General features: G+C 46.3%; 1 long non-coding RNA gene across 1 annotated transcript; it reads left to right on the top strand.

Annotated features, from left to right (window-relative positions):
- Positions 1 to 277: 277 nt before the first annotated feature.
- LOC135966419 (uncharacterized) lies at positions 278 to 5,898 on the top strand. The gene is made up of 3 exons (XR_010579742.2): positions 278 to 534; positions 928 to 986; positions 4,849 to 5,898. It is a non-coding gene; the product is annotated as an uncharacterized lncRNA (long non-coding RNA).
- The last annotated feature ends 15,624 nt before the right edge of the window (positions 5,899 to 21,522 follow it).

Here is a 21,522-nt window from a genome sequence, read left to right as displayed (position 1 = left end):
CTGGACTTTGTTTTCCAGGCTTGCCGAGACAAAGGGGAATCAGGCATGTGATCTCCTTTTCCAGCTAATTTCACAGAAGACCTGGAAGAGGAAGGCAGCCTGGAGAGTCCCCATGAAGGTCCCCACGGGCCCAGATTTCGCCCTTTTGCTGGCCTGGCCTGAAGGATCCCAGCATGCTGCCACCAGGCCACTGCAGCTGTTCACGTGCCCCTGTTTGGGGAAGTGAGGCCTGGGAAAGCAACAGCGCAGGGTTACAGTTTGTCCCACATCAACGGAATTTTGACCTGAGAGCTGGCTTCCTCCTCTCAGCATGCTGGTCCTGGCAAGTCCCATCACCAGCCAGCCTTCCCAAAGAGGAACGCCTTAGGGTTGGCTCCAGCCCCTCAACTTCCTCTTTCTTCCCTAGTTCCCTTGCAAGGGTGACCCCAGGGCCCCTGGCTCCCAGCAGCTCCAAGATGGTGGGAATCTGAAGGATGGCAGAACAGAACTGGGACCAGTGGTCTGAAGCCAGCAAGAGGCTGATTTCAGCTCAAAGTAAGCAATAACTTCCCAAGAGTACCATTGGGGGACAGTCTCAGTGGTTAGAGATCCACATCAGGGCAGGTGTTTGCACAAGGCCACAGAAGAGATTCTGAAACCAGATGAAGTTTGACCAGTTGTTCTCAAAGACGCTGTCCCTACCAGAAAGTACACGTCTATGAATCTTCAAGTTAGCGTCAATTCACCAAGACAACAACAGGAGTAAGAAATCATTTTCTTACTGTTTCAAACTTGTAAATATGAAACATTTCAATCATACTGGCATGTAGAGAAAATAATATACTAGATCTGTCAAGCCCATCACCAAAATTGAAACATGTTTTGCCATATTGGTCTTAGATTGATCTCTCTCTGTCTCTCTCTTTCTCTCCACCCCCGCCTTCAAAGAAAAGTGTCCAGATTCAACTGAAGCTCTATTTCTTCATCCTTTCCCTCCTTCTCCAAAGGTAACTATTAACCTGAAGTTGGCTGGTATCATTCCCATGTGTGTTTTTACTTTTTAATAAATATAAATGTATTAATACAATTATATTGTTTACATTTTAAGATGAATTGCATCTATCTATGTATATACTTATGTGTAGCACATACCTGTCCTTTTACAACCAACTTTTTCATTCAGCATTGTTTTAAAGTTTATACATGTTGATAGAAATTGAATCTAGTACATTTCTATTAACTGCTACATAGTGTAGTATTCAATTCCATTACCACATTCCATAAACCACAGCTTGTGGGCTATGTAGTCAGCACTCTTTCATGTGTGTACATATGTTGTGTGCACACATATACATGTGTGTATATATGTGTATCTATATGTATACATACAAACACAAATCTGTATACCTGTATGACGGTTTCTCCAGGCTGTTTATTCAGGAGCAGAATTGCTATTTCATAGCAGAAATGCATCTTTGACTTCAATAGATATTGCCAAATTGTTCTCCAAAGTGACTGTACCAATTTACACTCCCACCAGGGAGTTCCCTTACGGCCACATCTCACCATCCCTTTTGTCATCACACTTAATTAATTTTTACTAATCCGGTAGATGTGAATGGCATTTCATTGTTTCAATTTGCATTTCCCTTATCATGGGGAAGCAGTTATAGTTTTGAGCCAAAAAAAGAGTCTAATCCCTCCCCAGCCCACACACATACACTCAGTGGAGGCAGAAGGATGCATGGGGGTGGGAATGAGCCCAGATAGTGAGGTTCCGGAGACCCAGGGCTGGAGCAAGGATTTTGCGCCTCGGGGTCAAGCACAGATTAAAGTCAGAACAGAAGGTTGACTTCCAAAAGCACAGACCAAGGAATTGCCAAAGAGAAGTGACCAAGACCAGGGATAACAGCAGCTTGGATAGAGCCAGAACCCTGAAATCGCAGAGGTAGACAAGAGCAAAACACACTGGAGTCAACGGGAAATGGTCCAAGTTATTTCCTAAATAACAAAGGCAGTTGTTTGCAGCTGGCAGCTGGAGAGAACAAGATTGAGGTTGGGGCAGCTGAGCAGAAAGGAAGGGAGAATAACAAGTGCCAAGGTCCCGGAAGCCCAGCCTGCCACTGTCATTCCCCGGCGCGCCATCACTCTCCACTGTGGAACCCGAGTGCCCTAAGTAACTCTTCATAGGTTCTACCAAACAAAGCCCCTCAGGTCAACAGACCAGCAAATATGGGCCACGCTTTGGTCTGAGAGTTTGGGGTTTTCATTTCTTAAGATCTAACAACAACCAAAGCACTGCAGTGGGTAAATGATTTATTTTTGGCAAACTGTTTCTCCTTCTGGTGGCTTCTTTTCAAAACATGTTTTGGAAACATTTAAGTCCTTCCCATAGCACTGCTTCTCAGGGAAGTTAAACAACGCTAAATTGACCGACTGACTTCAAGGCATGTGTGCTAAAATATGCCTCCCATATTAAAGATATTGGAGCTTTCTGGAAATAACTTATTTCCTTGGGGGACCCCAGAGGATGTGGGAATCCCATATATCTCTATGTCCTTTTACCAGGCAAAACCCTGAGAAGCAGAGGCATCTATCAACGCGTGTGACAGATATGGTCTTCTTAATGGGGACAGGAAACCACTCTAACCTCAATGGGTCCACAGTTTCAAAGTCAACTTTCCCTTTGGCTCCCTTTTCTAAGGACAATAGTCAAGGGAGTGTCTAGAGAGACAAGCATAAAGGGGCTAAGAAACCAAGACCCTGAGATCTCCTTTCCCTGATTTGATACCATGCGAGTATAAAATAGGATGCATCCCTCAGTTCAGAATAGACCGTATTTAATAAAACTCTAGAAACATAAACAAGTGTCTAGAACTATTCTGCAAACCCAAGCTGTGTGAGGGTCAATTCTCACTATTCTGACCATTTTAAGATAAAATGTGACAAAGATATACTACCTTTCTGATGACTCTTGAATAACAAGGGCATGCATGACAGTATTGGTCATTTCTAATTCCTCTTGGCATTGGAATCTATCATTGAATACTTTATCTTTAAAATAAGTTTTAGAGCCAGTTTATTCATACATTTGCCCACCCCACCCCCCAACACACACAATAACATCATGTTTATATAAGAACATCAGTCATGTCCTCTGGGATATCCAAATGCCACAGAGCCATTTCATTCAAGATTCTCAGTTGAGCATCTGCTATGGTTGATTAGAAGAGGCTACAAGTAGGTCAGGGTCAGAAGGGTGCAGCTCACAAAGCATCACAGATGGTTCAAATGAAGAGCCTTTAATGAGTGGACCCCTCATAGAGTTGTGGGCCAGGTTGAGGGAACAGAACAAGAAAGGTGAGGCATCCGGGGACCACCAATGAGAAGCAACAGCCACACCAAGGCTGAAGGGACACCGGAAGGAAATAGTGTTACTGGAGCCCAGTTGAAGCTGGAGTCCTGAAGGATGGCTGCCAGTGGGAACTGAGGTAACGGAGGGGCGCAGCTAATATCAGAGACCCGGGGCAGAGAAATATGCCAATGTCTCTTCCCTCCCACCCTCAGATCTCCTGCTGGGTTCCCCATTTGTTAAACCCAACTGGAAGCCAGCTGGCAAGGATGGCTGAGTGATGCAGTGCTTAGGTGTCAGGCCCCACTGGCCGCAGAGCAGGGTGGGGAAGAGAAAGGATAGATCAGGATTTGGAAGGCGCTGGGGGTGCCCAGTGTCTAGCACGGTGGCTTATTTCCCATCCCACTGTGCTTCCCATTTGAATCAGCTGCATCCCTTGGTCACAAGGCACACACAGCAAACGGCACAAATCTTCTCTTGATCTCTTGATCAAATAGCTCATAAATCTCCTGATCCACGGTCTCCACATTTCTTAGGAGAAACATAGTCTAATTCAGAGTCATTTAATTCAAGAGTCAATCAGGCCGGGCATACCTGTAATCCCAGCTCTTTGGGAGGCCAAGGTGGGTGGATAACCTGAGGTCAGGAGTTCAAGACCAGCCTGGCCAACATGGTGAAACCCCATCTCTACTAAAAAATACAAAAATTAGCTGGGCATGGTGGTGGGCACCTGTAATCCCAGCTACTCCGGATGCTGAGGCAGGGAGAATTGTTTGAACCCAGGAGGCAGAGGTTGCAGTGAGCCGAGATCGCGCCATTGCATTCCAGCCCAAGTGACAGAGCGAGACTCTGTCTCAAAAACAAAACAAACAAACAAACAAAAGGAGTAAATCAAACAAGAGTTTCCCTTATAACTTGAATAATGTCATATTCAATTAGGTGGGTGAGGACCCACACTAGGCTTAAGCAGCAAATTCCATTTCTCCAGACCAATTTGCTTCCGGTTTTCAGCAGAGAGGAGACGGCTCTCTGTTCATTTTCTGGAGAAATGGCCTTGGATAGGCACCAGGCAGTTAGCTACCATTGATGGGAACAATGGACACCACTTAGTCCTTACCAAGTACGGGCACTGTTCCACAGGTTTGGGGTGTGTGCTGGTTGTTCCCCACTTGCTGAGGCACGAGATCAGAGGGTGAAAGGAGGAGGTGGGGTACTGACTCCTCTGCTCCCCTGGCTGTGTTGGCAGTGGCTGCCTGCCTCTCCCTGTGCCCACAGCTCCTCAGCTACAGCTCCACTGTGCCCACAGCCACAGCTCCACTCCTAGAGAGTGGCCCCTCTCCCAGGGCTACACTTCTCCCTGAGTTTTGAGAAAGCACTCCTTCTACTTGCCCCTTCAGATCTGGGGTGATAATAGCTTCTCTTGCAGGTTTCTCCGTCCTTTTTGGTTCCCAAACCCTCCCCACACCTCTGTAGATTGTCTTTTCATTAAACCTCTCCTCCATTATTATCCCTCTCAGTGTGTCGTCTACCTCCAGTGGTTCCCTGGCTGATACAATGTACATAAACCAGGTTAATGACGCTGAAGATCCCGACTAGAGCACCATTCTCAAGTGCACCGTGGGAACTGATGCTGGCAACGATGCATCCGTTTCCTCCAGGGACATGGTGACCTGATCTGCCTTCAGCAAAGACACAGCGTACTTCATCTTGCATTCTTTTTTCACAAAAGGAGTGGTGAACCCAGAAATAGGTTGAGTAATCACTATCTTGAGAGAGTATTTGGCATTTAGAGAAAAACACCAGCTTTGGGATCAGCCTTCCCCAGCTCTCCTACCTCCCTCTGGCTGATATCGGACAAGTTACCACTCTGGGCCTCAATATCTTAGTCTGTTAAATGGGACAAAACATATCTAGTCTACAGGGCTTTAAAAAGTAACAAATTTTAAATGCCTGGTCCAGAGTATGTCTTTAATAAATCTAAATTATCTCCCCCTTTACTTTAAGGTTCCCATTGTTTTCTCTCGCGTCCTGGTCTTGTCTTTGGGTCTCAGAATCCTCCTCCTGTTCTCCTCCTTAACATGAGTTGAGTTCCCTTTACCCAACCATCTTGAATCCTTAAGTCCCAAGGGCTTCATTCTTAGACTGTAATGGGAGGATGGGTTTCTCAATGATTCTAGGTGCCAGCGATTTGCCTTGTGATGTAACACACATGCACACACACACACACACAGACACACACTTGAGCACGCACATGGAAACCTGATCCAGGACAAGCTCATTCCCACTTATGACTCATGCTTCCATTCAGATAATAGTAATTGGTCTCTAGAGAATATTACAGGGGATAAAACGGCAGGGAGAACAAATGGATCGGAGTGAGAACACTTTTTGCAAATAATAGTCACTAAGGGCCCAGGGAGCTGATGCCCAGCTTGGCTAGAATTTAGTAGGTATTTCTTCCAAGGCAATTTTTAATTGGCGCTCAGTTCATTGTGGCAAATTCAAGAGAGTTTCCGATTAGTTCAGTCATGACCATGGGGTGGAACCAGTCCGTGCTTCCTCTTCTAGTGATTAGATCTGAAATGATTAGATCTGAATATGAAATTCCAATTTGGAGTTCTCCAACAAGCCATCGCCAGCCTTCATACTTTAGGAAAACATTTCAGGCAGTGGTTCTCAAATGTTCATTCACATCAGAATCACACTCCCAGAATCATAATCATACGCCCCATCCAATGATTTTATAATTACCCTTGCATTTTTAAGAAGCTCCCCAGATGATCCTCATGAATATTAAAGACTGATAACAAATGATGCTAAGAGACTTGAAGAAGAGTTGTCCCATCTCCTCCATGCACCTGCCAGATGAATTAGAGAAAGGCGATCTGTCACTGGTGAACACACCCATGCACGTTGCCACTGGCCGATGAGTAAGGCAGCGGCAGGGATGACCCGAGGGGCATTTCTCTCTGGTTTTCAAAAGGAGCTTCTCTCTGACTTATTTCTCGCAAAAGATTTGGCAGACACATTCAATACGAACTTTCCACATAATAAAATTTCTGGTGGACAACCGATGAAGCATGTTGCTTGGTAAGTGAAGAAAGTAGAGAGTATAGGCAGTAAACTGGGTCTCAATTTGGAGAGTGAGGGAGCAATTCTGGGTGAGGCAGAGAGTGAGCATATGGCAGAAGCACAGATGTTAGAGCTGGAAGACTCTGGGCTGCATACATTTATATTCTGCCTTCACAGTGTTGCCCTGCCTGCCTAGGTCTCCACACTTACAGCACAGTGGCCACAAGCCACATGTGGCCATGAGCCCTTAAAATATGCCTGGGTCATATCGAGATGTGACATAGAACACACACCAGCTTTTGATGAGTTATTACTAAAAAAAAGTCAATTAGGGCCAGAGGCAGTGGCTCACCCTGTAATCTTAGCACTTTGGGAGGCCAAAGCAGGCAGTTCAGGAGTTCAAGACCAGCCCGGCCAACACGGTGAGACCCCATCTCTACTACAAATACAAAAATTAGCCGAGCATGGTGGCACGTGCCTGTGATCCCAGCTATTCAGGAGGCTGAGGCAGGAGAATCGCTTGAACCCAGGAGGCAGAGGTTGCATTGGGCCGAGATCGCACCACCACACAACCTGGGCAATAGAGTGAGACTCTGCCTCTCAAAAAAAAAAAAAAAATTCCGTCAATAAAATCTCTCTTAATAATTTTTCTAGTGATTACACGTAGAAATGGTATTTTTGACATACCAAGTTAAATAAAACATATGCTATGAAAATAACTTTACCTACTTATTTTTTATTCCATGTGACTTTTATTCCATGATTTAAAATTCCATAGAAAATTTTAAATCATGTATGTGGCTCTCATTTTGTCTCCCATTGTATTTCTAGTGAACAGTGTTAACCATACTAATATTTACCTGATTGTTTTTTCTTTAAATTTGACTTCTCTTTTTTACCTAACTAAACTTAGTCTTATCCCATGTACCAATAACCATGAAATAAGACGTTTGATGTGCTAATTAAATTTTTTTCTAATAAGCATTAAAATAAATATATAACATAGCCTGTCCATCCACTACCCAAATGTGGTTTGTGTTTTGCCGGTGGTACCCAAAAGCGCATTTGGGGAAACATGCGTCTAGTGTAAGCCCTTTGACACCCAGGAAGAGGGAAAGAGAACATGGCGTCCGAGGCCGAGGCAGCCGGGGCTGTTTAGCATCATCTGTGAGTTGCGGCGGGCTGGGGTTACTTAGGGCTTCCAGCTGTGGGAACAGCCCCCACACAAACAAGCTCCCAGTCACTCACAGGCATGGACCAGAGATTGCGTGACTCTTTTCTGGTAACACTCTCTGGGCTTCCACTCTGCCCTGACATTTCATAAGGTAGGCGCCGTTCTTAAAGGGCCAGTAAGAACTGCAGCTTGCCTTTGAGTAATCGTGGAGGCCATGCCCTTCAATAACCCCTGTCTGCCCACTGCCTGCCCGACCACCACCGGCCTCCCTCGGCCTCCCCTTCCCCCCTCCCTCCACCAGCGCTGCTTCTGGGTGGCAGTGGCCATTGCCACAGTTCAAAGCTCCTCTGGCTCACAGCCTGGCCCTGCCTGATCTCGGGGGAGGAGTTTGGTTTTGTCCTTTGGACACAGTCCTCCTGAGAGGCTGTGTGAGCCCCTTGCCTTGGCCCGGGCTAAGGATCTTCATAGAAGCCAAGCCAATAGCCCTGTCCCGCAACTTTTGTAAGCCCCTAACCCAGTAGGTGCTCCATCAGTGCAGGTGAGGAGGCAGCCAGGGGCCCGGCTGGGGGTGGGGGGCAGTAGGTTCCTACTGTTTCTGCCTGGGTCTCTTCTCCAACCAGCAATGTTTCCTCTTGAGGAGGAGGAGGAGGCTTGGGGCCAGTCCCAGCAGCCAGGACTCAACACAGGTGCAAGGTGAGAGAACACTGGCTTTCCTCAGAGGAGCCTTCTAAAACATTTTGGGCCCTTTAAACCGGCCCCCACAGGAGGTCCAAAACAGTCTCCTCACAGACATCAGGGCACGCCCAGCAGTGGTCCTGGGCAGCTCCCTATTTTGTCAGTCTTGCTGCTGCTTCCCTGGCCTCCCTGGCATTCTCATTCCTCAGAGCTCCCATCTGCTTTCGGCCTTCATGTCTCAGGCCTGCCCCAGTGGCTCCTTTGAGCTAACATGATTTCAACCTTCACCCAAAGACCAGATGTAAGCTCCCCACAGCCCCAGCTGAGTTAACCACTGCCCCAGAGCCGATGGTCTCACTCTGTCACCCAGGCTGGAGTGCAGTGGCCCCATCCGACTCACTGCAACCTCCGCCTTCCAGGTTCAAGTGATTCTCCTGCCTCAGCCTCCTGAGTAGCTGGGACTACAGGCATGTACTGCCACACCCAGCTAATTTTTGTATTTTTAGTGGAGATGGGGTTTCGCCATGTTGGCCAGGCTGGTCTCGAACTCCTGACCTCGAGTGATTCACCCACCTTGGCCTCCCAAAGTGCTGGGATTACAGGCGTGAGCCACCATGCCTGGCTCATTTATTCACCTTTAAGTGGACACTGGGATGTTGTGAGGTCACGTAGAGTTGAAGTGTGCAGCTTGAAATGCTAAGGAGATGAGGGAACACCAGCAAGGAGTCAACACTCTTTGTGCCTCACCTCCATGAAAATGATAATAGTGAATAATCCTGGAGCAGTTACAACATGCCGGCCTGTGCTTAGCAGTGTATCACCTCTTGCAATCTTCATCACAACCTGAGGGAAAAGATTCAGAGAGGTTAAGTCACTTGCCCAAGGACACACAGCTTCTAAGCGGCAGAGCCAGTCTGTCCTTAATCTGCGTGCACTGCCTCCTTGCCCATGCCTTGTAAGAGATGGCAGAAAGGGAGAGCGGCAACCAAGGGGGGAAAGGAGGAAATATATTCAGTGCAGCTGCCCTAACGTCCCTCAAGGACAAGCACAAAGGGGCGGTGTGGGTGAGCACAAAGCAATTGGCCCAGGTGGCTTCCTCTCATTTGTCCCTCTTATCACCACAGTCCCACACTCAGCAGAGCCCCCTCAAGGTCGTGTGCCACACGCCTGTCCCCAGGGGTCTGTGACTGGCTTTCAGGGTCTGTGCGGTTGACAGCTTGAATTTGACAAGATCTGTGCTGAAAACGGAGCCCCTTAACTGACTCACAGAAAGCCCCCCCGGCCCTCCCTGGGGGCCCCCGTGATGGATGGGCCTCTCTCTGAGGCCTCAGTGGGCCGGCTGGGGAGGACCGAGGTCCACAGGGCCTCACTGGAGCTGCCAGGAGGTCAACTGCTGTCTGAATGACTGCTCTGTGCCGGCCGCCTCTCTCTCCCTCAATCCAGGCCAAGGTCTGTCTTTGGCAAACCCCACACGCCCCAGGGGACTGGGCACACTCCTGTCCCGATGCTCCCCTTTCTCCCTGCAGGAACAGGGTGTAGATCCCACTTCCAACCCCCATTTCTCCTCACAGTCCAGGGCCTCAAGGGGACCTGCTGGATGCAAAGCCGAGGTAACCTCTCCTCCTAGCGTGCCATTCCCTGTCCACCTCTGTAGACACAGACACACACAGGGTGTCAAGAAACGACAAGATGGTATGCATGCTGCACCTACAGGAATCAGGGAATGAATTCATTCATTCAACAAATTTTTGCCTGGCACCAGCTAGATACCAGGCCCTGCTGTGGTCACAGGGGACATAACAGGGATGGAAACAAATGTGTCCCTGTCGTCAGGGAGCTGACTATCTGGTAGCAGTTTTATATGTGGGGACTCCTGGGAAGAAGAAAATGCTGCAGGATTTTTAGAGGCCATGATCCCAAAAGGAAAAGGATAAGGCCGTGGCAGGGCAGCACTCCCCACTCGCAGCCTCTGTCTTGCTTCTTGCCTTCTCAAGGTATTTGCTACTCAGCAAATACACGTCAAAGTATTGCTACTCAGCAAGTCCCCTGACTACAGGTTCCCCAAACCAGTTGTGTTCAGAGTCGGGCTATGAGTATCTTAAATATACAGATTTCTACAAACATGCTCCTAGAGATTCCGCTTCTGTAGGTCTCCAGCAGGGTCCAGGAAACTGTATTTGTAAAAACTTTCCTAGGTGACTCCGAGACGTACCCAGGTGTGGGAAACCCTCACGCTTAACTCTGAGTTCCTTATTGGTTACACTTTTTTTTTTTGTCTTTTTTTTTTCCTTTTTGTGGAGATCGGGGTCTTGCTACATTGCCCAGGCAGGTCTCAAACTCCTGGGCTCAAGCTATTCTCCCGCCTCTGCCTTTCTAAAAGCTGGGATCATAGGCGTGAGCCACCACTCTGGGCCCAAGTTCCTTATTTGTCTAGGGATCTGTAGGACCTAGATTAGTGTGGGAATGAATGAATGAATGAATGAATGAATGAATGAATGAACAGACAAATACATGTTTGAGGCATGTTTGGAAGCTTGCGTGTGGCTGTGGTCAGCAGTAGACGCTTAGAGGACTGGTAAAGCAGCGTGGGTCAGAGCTGCTGGGCTTACTAATACCCCACGATGGGTACACAGGATGGGGGCAGGATGTGGGTCATGATGCCGGCAGACCTGGGTCATCTCGCCAGTAGAGGCAGATGAGCTCAGTGTATGTGGAGTGCTGATGACTCAGAGGAAAGTGGAGTTCACAGTCCACAGACATTTCAGGACATCTCAGGTAGCCCATCTGTGCCAGGTCACCCAGAGATGGAGATGGACAGACAGTGTGGGGTGGCCCTGCACCCTGAAACTCCCAGGCACCACCTTGCATTGTCAGTTTCTAATTTTACACACACTGGGGAGAGGTCTGCTGTGGGCCAGACTGGCCACCAGTGCTGGGGAAGTAGGGACTGGCCTAACCACAGTCCTCAAGGATGCCAAAATCTGGTGAGGAAGACAAGCATAGAGAGAGCAGAGATGGCAGAGGCCAGGACAGGAAACCTCTGGGCATCCTGGCTGAGGACACGGTGGCACACCCAGAGGAGAATGAATCCTGGAAATGCTGAAAGCTAAAGAGAGGGTAGGAACCCCAGGGCTGGGGTAAAAATGTGTAGGGTTCAGTTGGAGAGTGATGTGGAAGGATTCCCACACTGAGATTTAAATGCAGTTTCAACCACTTCCTAGCTATGTGACCTCAGACTTGAGCTCCCAGAGCCTCAGTTTCCTATCCCATAAAATGAGAATGATAGTAATTCCTACCTCTCAAGGTTATTGTGTTGACAACACAAGAAATCAGGTGTGAGAACACTGAGCACACAATAAGTACTCGATAAAACAGAACGACGACAACCACTCATTGAGCCCTTTTCACACATTTCTCATATGTATAACACAACCTGAAGGAACTGTCTGTCCTTAGCCCCAGCTCTCAGATAAGGAAACAGAGAAGAGAAGGAGATAAACGGCGAAGCCAGAACGTGAACCCAGGTCTGTCGCATGCCAGAGGCTTCCCTGTAATACTAGGCCATAAGCAAATATATTTTTGAAAGAGAAGATGTTTAAAAATCATAGTATCTGTGATTAGCATGATAATCAAAAGTAGCAGCTCATTGGAATTCCACTGAGGGTTAGAAAAATTGTACTGTATCCAGAGGATGCTACTAATCTCTTCCTTATATTGAGGACTTACTGGGTGCCAGGCACTATAGCAAGCACTGTTAGAACACCACACCAAACACCTTGGTTTGTTATTTTACAGATACACCAAGAGGGACTTGAAAAGATTAAGTGCCTCCCTAGGGCATTCAGTAAGTGAAAATAGCTAAGCCAAGATTTGGACGGAAGTCTCCTGGTCCTTGTTGCCTTGTTCCAATCCAGTTCTGCTGCACTGCAGATTCCCACCAGAGATCACAGAGCAGAACATGCAAAAGGTAAGACTCCTTGGACACATGAGGTATTTCCCAGGTGACATCCTCACTGGGACTGAAATCAGACTGGGTGGAGGTGAGAAGGAAGAAAAAGAAAGGGAACAGAGACAGAGTCCAATCCCAGGGTGAGCCGCTGTCCTTTCTACAGGCCATCAAGAAACTCCTACTGCCCTGGTTGACCTCTGTTAGAGCTTCAGGGACAGGGTGTAGGAGGACACCTTCCTACATGGAAGCAGGAATTAGAGGGACTCTAGAAATCTCATTTCACCGCAGGTGTCCATCCCTTTCTGATGGCATTGATAAGTTTGTGATGGCGCCATCTGCTTTGGATGACTTCCCCATAAACTCCAGGCACGTCGGATTTTGTTTGTCTGTATGGGTGAAAGGCCATTTGTTGTTGCTTGCTGGTTGGTTGGTTTGGTTTCTTTTGTCAACTAAAAATGAAATGCAAGCCTTCTAAACTGATGCCGGACGTGCAAGCCCACGGACAGGTGGGTTCCTTCCCTCTCCCCATCTAAAACCTCCCATCCATCAATGATGCCTGTCCTTCCAACCTCATGAGGTGGCTTCAGAGAAGAAACGAGGTCATTTAAAGCATTACAACAAAACAAGGGGGTTTTTGTTTGGTTTGGGATTTTGTTGGTTTTTCTCTTGTTTTACGTCATGACACTGAGCAGTATTGCCTCTCTTTCAATGGGTGAGGTAAGCACTTAATTCTGTAGTTCCAACTGAGGAATATGAAGGCCTGAGCTGGGATGTTGCTGAGCATGTGCGTCTCACATGTGCGCGGGCGCCCGCGCGCGCGCACACACACACACACACACAAGTAGCCAAATAGACTTCCAACATGCCCCTTCATCATCACCCAGGTAAAAGACAAGTGAAGGGAGAATTCAGAGACCGGATTTTCCTTGCTCTTGTGACCCTGTTGGCAGAAACACTGGAGGCCCAGACATTTCCACAGCTCCAGTGGTCCCGCTGCTCGAGGTGAAAGTAGGAGAGAAGAGGAGAGAAGTTTTGGCCTTCACCTCCCATGTCCCTGGGAAGTAGGGCAGTCAGAGGCTGTTCCTCTGGGAACCGAGCCTTTGTGAAGTCCAGCTACAGCCTTGGAGATGCCAGTGGAACACACCCACAGCCGTGCTCTGATTCTTCACAGCTGCCACGGCTAACCACCGCTCTTGCTCAGCAAAGACCTCACATGGAGAAGGCGCAGAATGTCAAGTCTCAAGGATTTGTTTCAATTTTTTTTTTTTTTTTTTTTTTTTGGAGACAGAGTCTCGCTCTGTCACCCAGGCTAGAGTGCGGTGGCACAATCTCAGCTCACTGCAACCTCCACCTGCTGGGTTCACGCCATTCTCCTGTTTCAGCCTCCCGAGTAGCTGGTATTACAGGCACCTACCACCATGCCTGGCTAATTTTTGTGTAGTAGAGACGGGGTTTTACCGGGTTGGCCAAGCTAGTCTTGAACTCCTGACCTCAGGTGATCAGCCCGCCTCGGCCTCCCAAAGTGCTGAGAAACAGGTGTGAGCTACCATGCCCAGCCTATTTCGATGTTTTTTATAGATTCCCCCCGCCACACCTACAAGCTGCCATTGCCTTTAGGTAGGACAAATGTCCTCTCTTCTTTATTATCTTAGACAGTTCCTTAAATCCATCCCTCTACTTTGACTAAAAAATAAGCTAAGTCAGGAAAAGCTCAGGCCAGGAAGCTGTGTAGGCGATATCATAAATGTTCTACTCATGGATATAAATATCTTAGGGCTTTGTCCCCTTCCAGCAAAAGGCAGGCCATTCTGTGGAAAGAAAGGCTAAAAGAAGTGAAAATTAGTGACTAAAATGTTCCTCTTTTTTTAGTGAGATAAAGCAAATCTGCATTTAGCAGCTTTTCTGCTGTCCCAACTCCAGGTGTTTAATTGGAGCTAACCACTTCTGAAGTGGAGAGAAAAAGGGAGAGAAGTGAACCCGAGGATGGGAAAGGAGACAGGGTGAGATGCCAGAAGGATGGCTGAGCCTGTTATGCCCAAAGCACCCTCATTCTAGAGCCGCAGCCGTGGGACTGGTAGTTCTCCTTAAGAGAGAGAGCATCACTGTTGAATTATTTGTGCGGGCAAGGCAGAGATCACCCACTCCCACCACATCCACACAACGGGGAGAAAGTCCCAATGTCTGAAAAACAAAAACTTATAAATAGGGAAGTGTCTGAGGCTGAAAAAACCAGCAGACACCTGACAATTCTCCTTACGCAAATCTCAACTAGTATACCAAAACAAGTGACTAAAGCTGGCATCACTTATGAAGAAGTTGACCTCTGTTTTCTACAGTCAGATGACTGGAGTCAGAGGCTTAAAAAACAGGAAGTGCCAGATGTAATATCAACTGACCCAGACAGTGAAAAGTAAGGCAGAAAACTAAATTGGAAGACAGGAAGTCACAATCACACCACAAACAATACAGATATTTGTCTGAGATATGCTTGGCGGCGTGCCCTATCACGGCCAGAAAATGGAGGAGCACGCCTGAGATGTTTAGCAGAGGCCAGGCCACCCCCAAGGGCCAAACTGACGCCCTCCTGGAAACCTCTTCTCTGCTGCTGAGAAAAACTTCAGGGCTTATATTGCTGGATGAAAGTGCCATTTGCAGGCTTAAGGCCAAATACCATTACTAAGCCCTGGGATTTAGCTCCTGAAATAAAATCTCTGGCCCTCCCCCACCCCACCTCCTCCTTGCCCAAGGTAAGAGCAGTGGCCCTCTAGCGTTTCCGGCAGCGATTCCTCCTTCAGGTAACTGCATGTTCACCTTGCCCATCCCTCGCCTACTCTCAGTTTCCATTCAGCTGATTTGAGTTGGCCCATGATGCTGCAGGCAAACCCCTGGCCACACCGACTGATTCAGGGGTTACCCTTTTGAAGCCCACAAACATGACTCCTGAGATTCTGCTGGAACTATTGGGAAATATAAGCTCCTCATCAACTGGAATTACTAATCTGGTAGCATAAAATCTTACAGCTGCCAGAAGGCACCAGGTGGATAGAACCTGCTGGGGAATTAAAACCAACACAAAGGAAAGCAGCACAATTAATACAGAGAAAAAAAAGACTTTGTCTTTAGGATTGGATTCCAAACTTCTGGATCCATCTTTACCTGAAGCTAGGCCACACTGCTGGATGTTTCAGCAGTGATGGTTTTGGATGGGAATCTGTTTAAAGAGTTATAACACAGTAAGCAAAGGGTCTAGTTTGTGGTCTTCGTGAGGTATTCAGCGGGACCCTCTCTCCTCTTCATTTGTACTGATCATCTGCAACTATATTCACCATGAGCCTTCAGCAAAGCTTCTTTGTCTCTCTGAATCTTTTCTCCTCTGGCATAAAGAGGTTCAACCAGAATGGGACTCTAAGGTCCTATGCTAAAATGATGATTCCAGAACTCTGTGATTTTCTCCTGAAATGTTTCAGACCCCTTAAAGCTCAGAATACACTCGACTTTCCATTCCCGTGAATGATTTCTATGCCCTTTCTACATAGCCCAGAGGGTCAGTATTTGCCTGGACAGTTTTTCAATATCACAGAAAACAACAGTTAGCTGCAAAGTTAGCTGGAAAATATTGGTTGAGGAAAGTTCTTCAACTAAACATTACCTCTGACTCTCTTCTCTAAAATCAAAGTGGCCAAAAGCCACAGGTATTGGAGATGTAAAAGTACTGCCCGTTTCTGCCACCCAAGGTTTCTGTGGTCCCTGGGTAGGTGATAGACTGCTAGTACCACAGACAATATGCAAAGGCACAGTCCTCAGGAAAATACAAGTTCCCCTTAAAAAAATTTTTTTGAGACTGTGTCTTGCTTTGTCACCCAGGCTGGAGTGCAGTGGTGGGATCACAGCACTGCAGCCTCAAAGTTCCTAAATTTTATTGTACACCTTTTTGATGAACTTTTTATTATCCAAAATTATTTAGGCTGCAAGTGACCAAAACACCAACTCAAAATGGTTCAAACAAAAAAGCTCATTTATTTGGCTTCTGTAATTAAGGATCGACATTCAGGTGCCCAGGTGCTCAAACGCTGTCTTCGGGAACATGTGTCTCTCCCTCTGCCTCTTGGTTTTACTTTATTTTCTGGGAAAACTCTTCTTATTTATTCATGTAAATAATCTACCAGCAGCTCCAACTTTATACGCTACCAAGTTAGCAGCCCCAGAGGAAAGCAAGAACCTCTCTGTCAATAGTTACATAAAAAACCTTAGAGCTAATACCCATCGGTCCAGCTTGACTTCTATGTTCCATCTCTGAAACAAGCACTATGATGCCAACTGGCTGGACCTAGGTCACACACACATACCAGGCCTACAGAGGGTGGGGTCAGCTCTATCTGGCCCACATTGGCTAAGACTGCGGAAGGGATGCTCACCCCAAGGAAAATTAGAATGCTGCTTCTAAAGGAAGGGGAAATGGATGTGTGGCAGGGAAAAAACAAACACTGCACAGCTCTTGAGCCAAATGCAAAAGGCCCAGCCTGGGATGCAGTATGTTTCCTTCTAAATGGAGGAATCTTCTCAAATGAGAGTAAAAAGTCCTATAGAGGGGTAGTGAAGAAGATGCAGGAGGTCAGCTCCGTGGGCTGGAGATTGAGGGTCAACACAGGCATTTGTCTTATGTGAAACAGCAACCAGTGTTTTGCAGGGCTGTGGAAAAGATTCGTTATTATGTATGAGAAGAACCTAGGAGGCATCTGATGTTGTCAAGGCTGTGCCCTGAGATGTGTTTGATGCCTTCCCTCTCAGCACACATAGACCAGGGCCAGCCACTGCAGAGGTAACTGGCACTGCCAGGCATCTTGCAAGAGCATTGGCATTGAATGGCCTCTCCTTCTATCATGGCCAGCTCAGTTCCACTGATATTCCAGCTGGAGCATGGCAAACACCTATTGACGAAAAACAATAGGGCTGGATTAAGGCTCTGGTGCACCTGAGTCACTGTGAGTCATATCCCCTGGGGGACCTTCTCAGCTCACCATTGTCATTAGTTAAAAAGATTCACGTAAGTCCGGCACACAGGAATGTCAAGCAGCAGCCAAGTTTGGGGATGTTGTCCTTTGGCTTGGAAAATAATTCTCCACTAAGAAGTTCACTGACAATGGCATTCAAATGTCCCCCAAAGACTGTTAATTTCAATTAGGGAGAACTTAAACTATAACATCCAAAGGAATGACTAATACTTTAAAGAATATGAGATATTTGGTTTGCTTTGCCAGTCCTCTTTTAGCAATTTTGGTCATTCCTAATCTTCTGCAAAGACTTCCAAGGCTGAGAATTAAGTCTGGCTGAGTAGAAGCCACCCTGGCACCTCCAAATTTTCCACCACCTTCTTCACAGTATAAGATTGTGCCCGGCCACCATCACGGACGCACCCCTGTGTCTCCTTCTCTTCCCCTCTACCCCAGAGAAGTTTGGCTGACAACCACAATAAGTGCTAATGGAAGAGATGTTGTAACTAAATGGCAGTGCATTTATATCTGCATGTGTCTTCTGCAATATAAGATAAACAGACTAATCTTCCTTACCAAGCTTAGAGGGATAACGAACAAAAATTAGAGTTGAGTAACCTGCCAACATAAATATTTCACAAAAGCTAAGCCACAGTAAATGGAGCCAAACTGTAGAATTGGAGTGGGACTTTCCAACGAAGATCTCCCTGAAGCATTCTCAAGTTCATTCTCTTAATAGAATAATTTCCAGTTCTTTTAATATTTGATTTTTCTAGATTGACTACCATTTCTACCAGACTGATGAAATAAGTACTGATCTTCATTTGCATATAACAGCGATTTATTAGACTCAAGCAATGTGCCAGACATTATGCTAAACACTTTATATGGATTCTCTCTTTTATCCTCAGAACAATTTTAGGAGAAGGGGCTTCATTATCCCCATTTTGCAGATGAGGAAATTGAGTCTCAAACAGGTAACATGACGTGGAGCCAGGAGTCAAACGCAAGCAGCTCACCCATGGCCCATGTTCTTAACAGGGTTCATACCACATTTCCACATATGGGAAGAATCTATGGCCCAAAGTGGTTACATTACAGCCCCTCCTCCCCTGAGAGCCACACAAGGGCCCCCACCACCTTCCAGCTCATGGCTCCACCTTTGTCCTATTCTCAGGGCCTTCCCAGACCTGGCCTATACCCACATCTCCATCACTTTCCCACTCGCGGCTGCACATTTTCTTCTCTGTCCCCATCCATCACTCAGTTCCCCACCACCCCTAAAGGAAATACACAAGCCAAACTTACTCCCACTGCCAGGCTTTTCTGCAAGCTGTCTCCCTCCCTGGAAGGCCCACCTCCTCTTCGCCACTGTTGGAGACCCTGGGTCAAGTCCCATCTCAAAACACCACCTTCTTACACAGCCCTCCTACCCTCTCTACCTCCTAGAAACTCCTGTGGCCCACTTGGTTTTCTTTACCATTCATTCTGAAACTTAAATACGGCCTTCTGATATTGGTTAGCTTTGAATGCACGCATATGATTAGCCCAACTAGCTTGCAAACTCCTAAACAGCACGAAACACACAGCCTGGCTCCTCTGCGTCACTTTTGCACCTAGCACAGGGCCTGGCTGCATCACTCAGCTCAGCCTCAAGACAGTCAAGATAATTGAGTGCCTTCCAGCTACAGGGATATTTGGTATATATAAGACATCCCACTTAACTGTTGGTTTGTGCTTGATTACCATAACACAGCCCAAATCAATCCCTGAAAATGGACAGCCCACAGTAGAACCAGCTCCCAGCTGTGACACCCACGTGGCCGCCCCTCACAACAGTGTGTCTGGGGCTTGTGGGAGAGCCCTAGGAATAGCCAACTGTTCTTGCACATTGGAAGCTAAGGCAAGGATGCTGCATTGGTCTTGGGGTGGAAACATGTACAGCATGCTTCTCAGATCCTCTCCGATCCTGAGTGTCCAAAAAAAATACCACTTGTTGTTTTTATTTTTATCATTCTCTAAGTAATACTATTTATGATTAAAAATATATATAATAAAATAAAATAAAATAATGGGCCAGGCGCAGTGGCTCACGCCTGTAATCCCAACAATTTGGGAGGCCGAGGCAGGTGGATCACCTGAGGTCAGGAGTTCAAGACCAACCTGGCCATCATGGTGAAACCCCATCTCTACAAACATACAAAAATTAGCTGGGCATGATGGCGGGTGCCTGTAATCCCAGCTACTTGGGAGGCTGAGGCAGGAGAATTGCTCGAACCTGGGAGGCAGGGGTTGCAGTGAGCCAAGACTGCGCCACTGCACTCTAGCCTCAGTGACAAGAGTGAGACTCTGTCTCAAAAATAATAATAATAATAATGGAAAATATGAAAAAGGATAAAGAATACATTTTTATTGTCATCTATTATCTCATCTTTTTGGTGTATTTCCTTCAGTTTGTTTTTTTATATCTGCCTGGCGCTGTGCTAAACCATAGAGATTTTTTAAATGTGAAGACCCATGCCAGCCCTCAAGCCACTTGCAGCCCAGGAGTGAAGCTTACAAGATAAGAGTAAAAGATCATACAATATGAAGACTGAGGCAAGTACAATGGATGAGGCCATGGAGTATGGAACACACAGAGGGAGAAGTAAAGACAAAAGCTGAGAATTCTGAAAGGGCTTGGCATTTGATTTTCAGCAGCACCGTTACTGAGATCCTGCTCTGCGCTAGAATGGTGAAGAACTGATGAGATCCAGAGACAGGAACTGACTTGTTCAAGGTCACTCAGCTAGTTAGGACCTTGACAGTTATTTCTGCAATACTTACTGGTCATCTATTCTGAAACCACAAGATCCTAAAAATGATTTCATTGAAATAAATACACACAGCAAAAAAGTGTGTATGTATATTTTTACTTATATAAAATATGTATCTACTTATATATATTTATTTTTATTTTACACACTCACATACACAAAGATACCTTTTATCAGGCTGCATGTTGATGCATACAGAATGCATGCCCTCACTTTATTGAAAAGACTGAAATTACTTGAAATTGGGGAACATCCTGGAAAATCTGGGACATATGGTTTGGTCACCATAATTATACTATGTGCTTTTTCTCAATCCAGTAGGGATTTCTTAAAATAGCCTTGCATTCCAACAGGATATAAAACCCTGTTGAAGATGCCCCAATCTGGAATCAAAGAGTCAGACGGGCTAGAAACAGATCTGGTTCATTTCACCCTCCAACTAAAATAGGATGCAAAACTAAACAATGTCATTAGAGGGACAGAGGACTTCATTTCCCCCAAACAGTCCTTTTAACCTAGAAAGCAAGAGGGCTGGAGCCATTGGCAAGCAGAACAATTTCTTGCTATTTTGCATTTCCTTCCTCAGAACTATCTTTAATAGTTTGAGCCATGGAAGAGAAAGAGAACAAACTAAAATTAATTTTTAATTGAATAAAACAACAAAATAAAGCACAGGCAGAAGCTTCCTAAGCCCCAGAATTCTACGTGCTCTGAGTCCAGGGCTCAGTTCATACAGACAAAAGGAATGAGGAGATTCGGGCTCTGTTCTGCCTGATTAATTCAACATTGTTCAGCAAAGGTCTGTCCCAATGGTTAGAACAACGACTAGATGATAATCACAAAGCCCTCAGTGAGCAGTTAAAAATGAATTTGTCTGAAACGTTCGCAGTGTCTACTGAGCAACATCAAAGGAGCTCAAGGCACAGCAGACTTTGTGGAGTAACAGGTTTAAAAATGAACATTTTTCTGCCTGCTAACTCTAAAAGCCCAACTTGTGTTCTCAGAGTCCAGGAGAATAAATCATCCAAGCAAAGAGATAATAATACTGAAGACATATGATGCAATTCCAAAAAACCCATTGTATGCCAATTATTAAACCAGAATGCTGATCACATCCTTAGCAAAACTGTATGTCACCTTGTAGGTCATAGGAAAATATGATCTAGAAAATAGAATAAAAATCACACTGCGAACTTCATGAAAAACAACTAAAGGAACTCTCCTAGTTCAGCAAAAAAGGTCAGGCTGATCATCATTTTTTGATGACTTTCTTGTAGGGATAAACTCAAATACATTTTCTTTCTCCCTTTCTGTTTGCAAGAATAATTTTTTTAAGGAAACATTTACGGCATCCTGATAAGCAGCACCTAGAAGATGACATTCTGGCACCAGGAATTCCCAAGACAGCAGAAGCTCCTTCCAAGCTCTGAGGCTGAGGGAGTGGGGCGTTTGGCTGGTTTTCAGCATCCATCCAACTCACAGATCCTCCCGCCTTGCTTTATTGTGTGTGCTAC

The sequence above is a fragment of the Macaca fascicularis genome, chromosome 12 (genome assembly GCF_037993035.2).
Source record: "Macaca fascicularis isolate 582-1 chromosome 12, T2T-MFA8v1.1".
Classification (NCBI taxonomy): Eukaryota; Metazoa; Chordata; class Mammalia; order Primates; family Cercopithecidae; genus Macaca; species Macaca fascicularis.
Note: the sequence above shows the minus strand (reverse complement) of the source record. Positions and strands in the feature narration are given on the sequence as shown.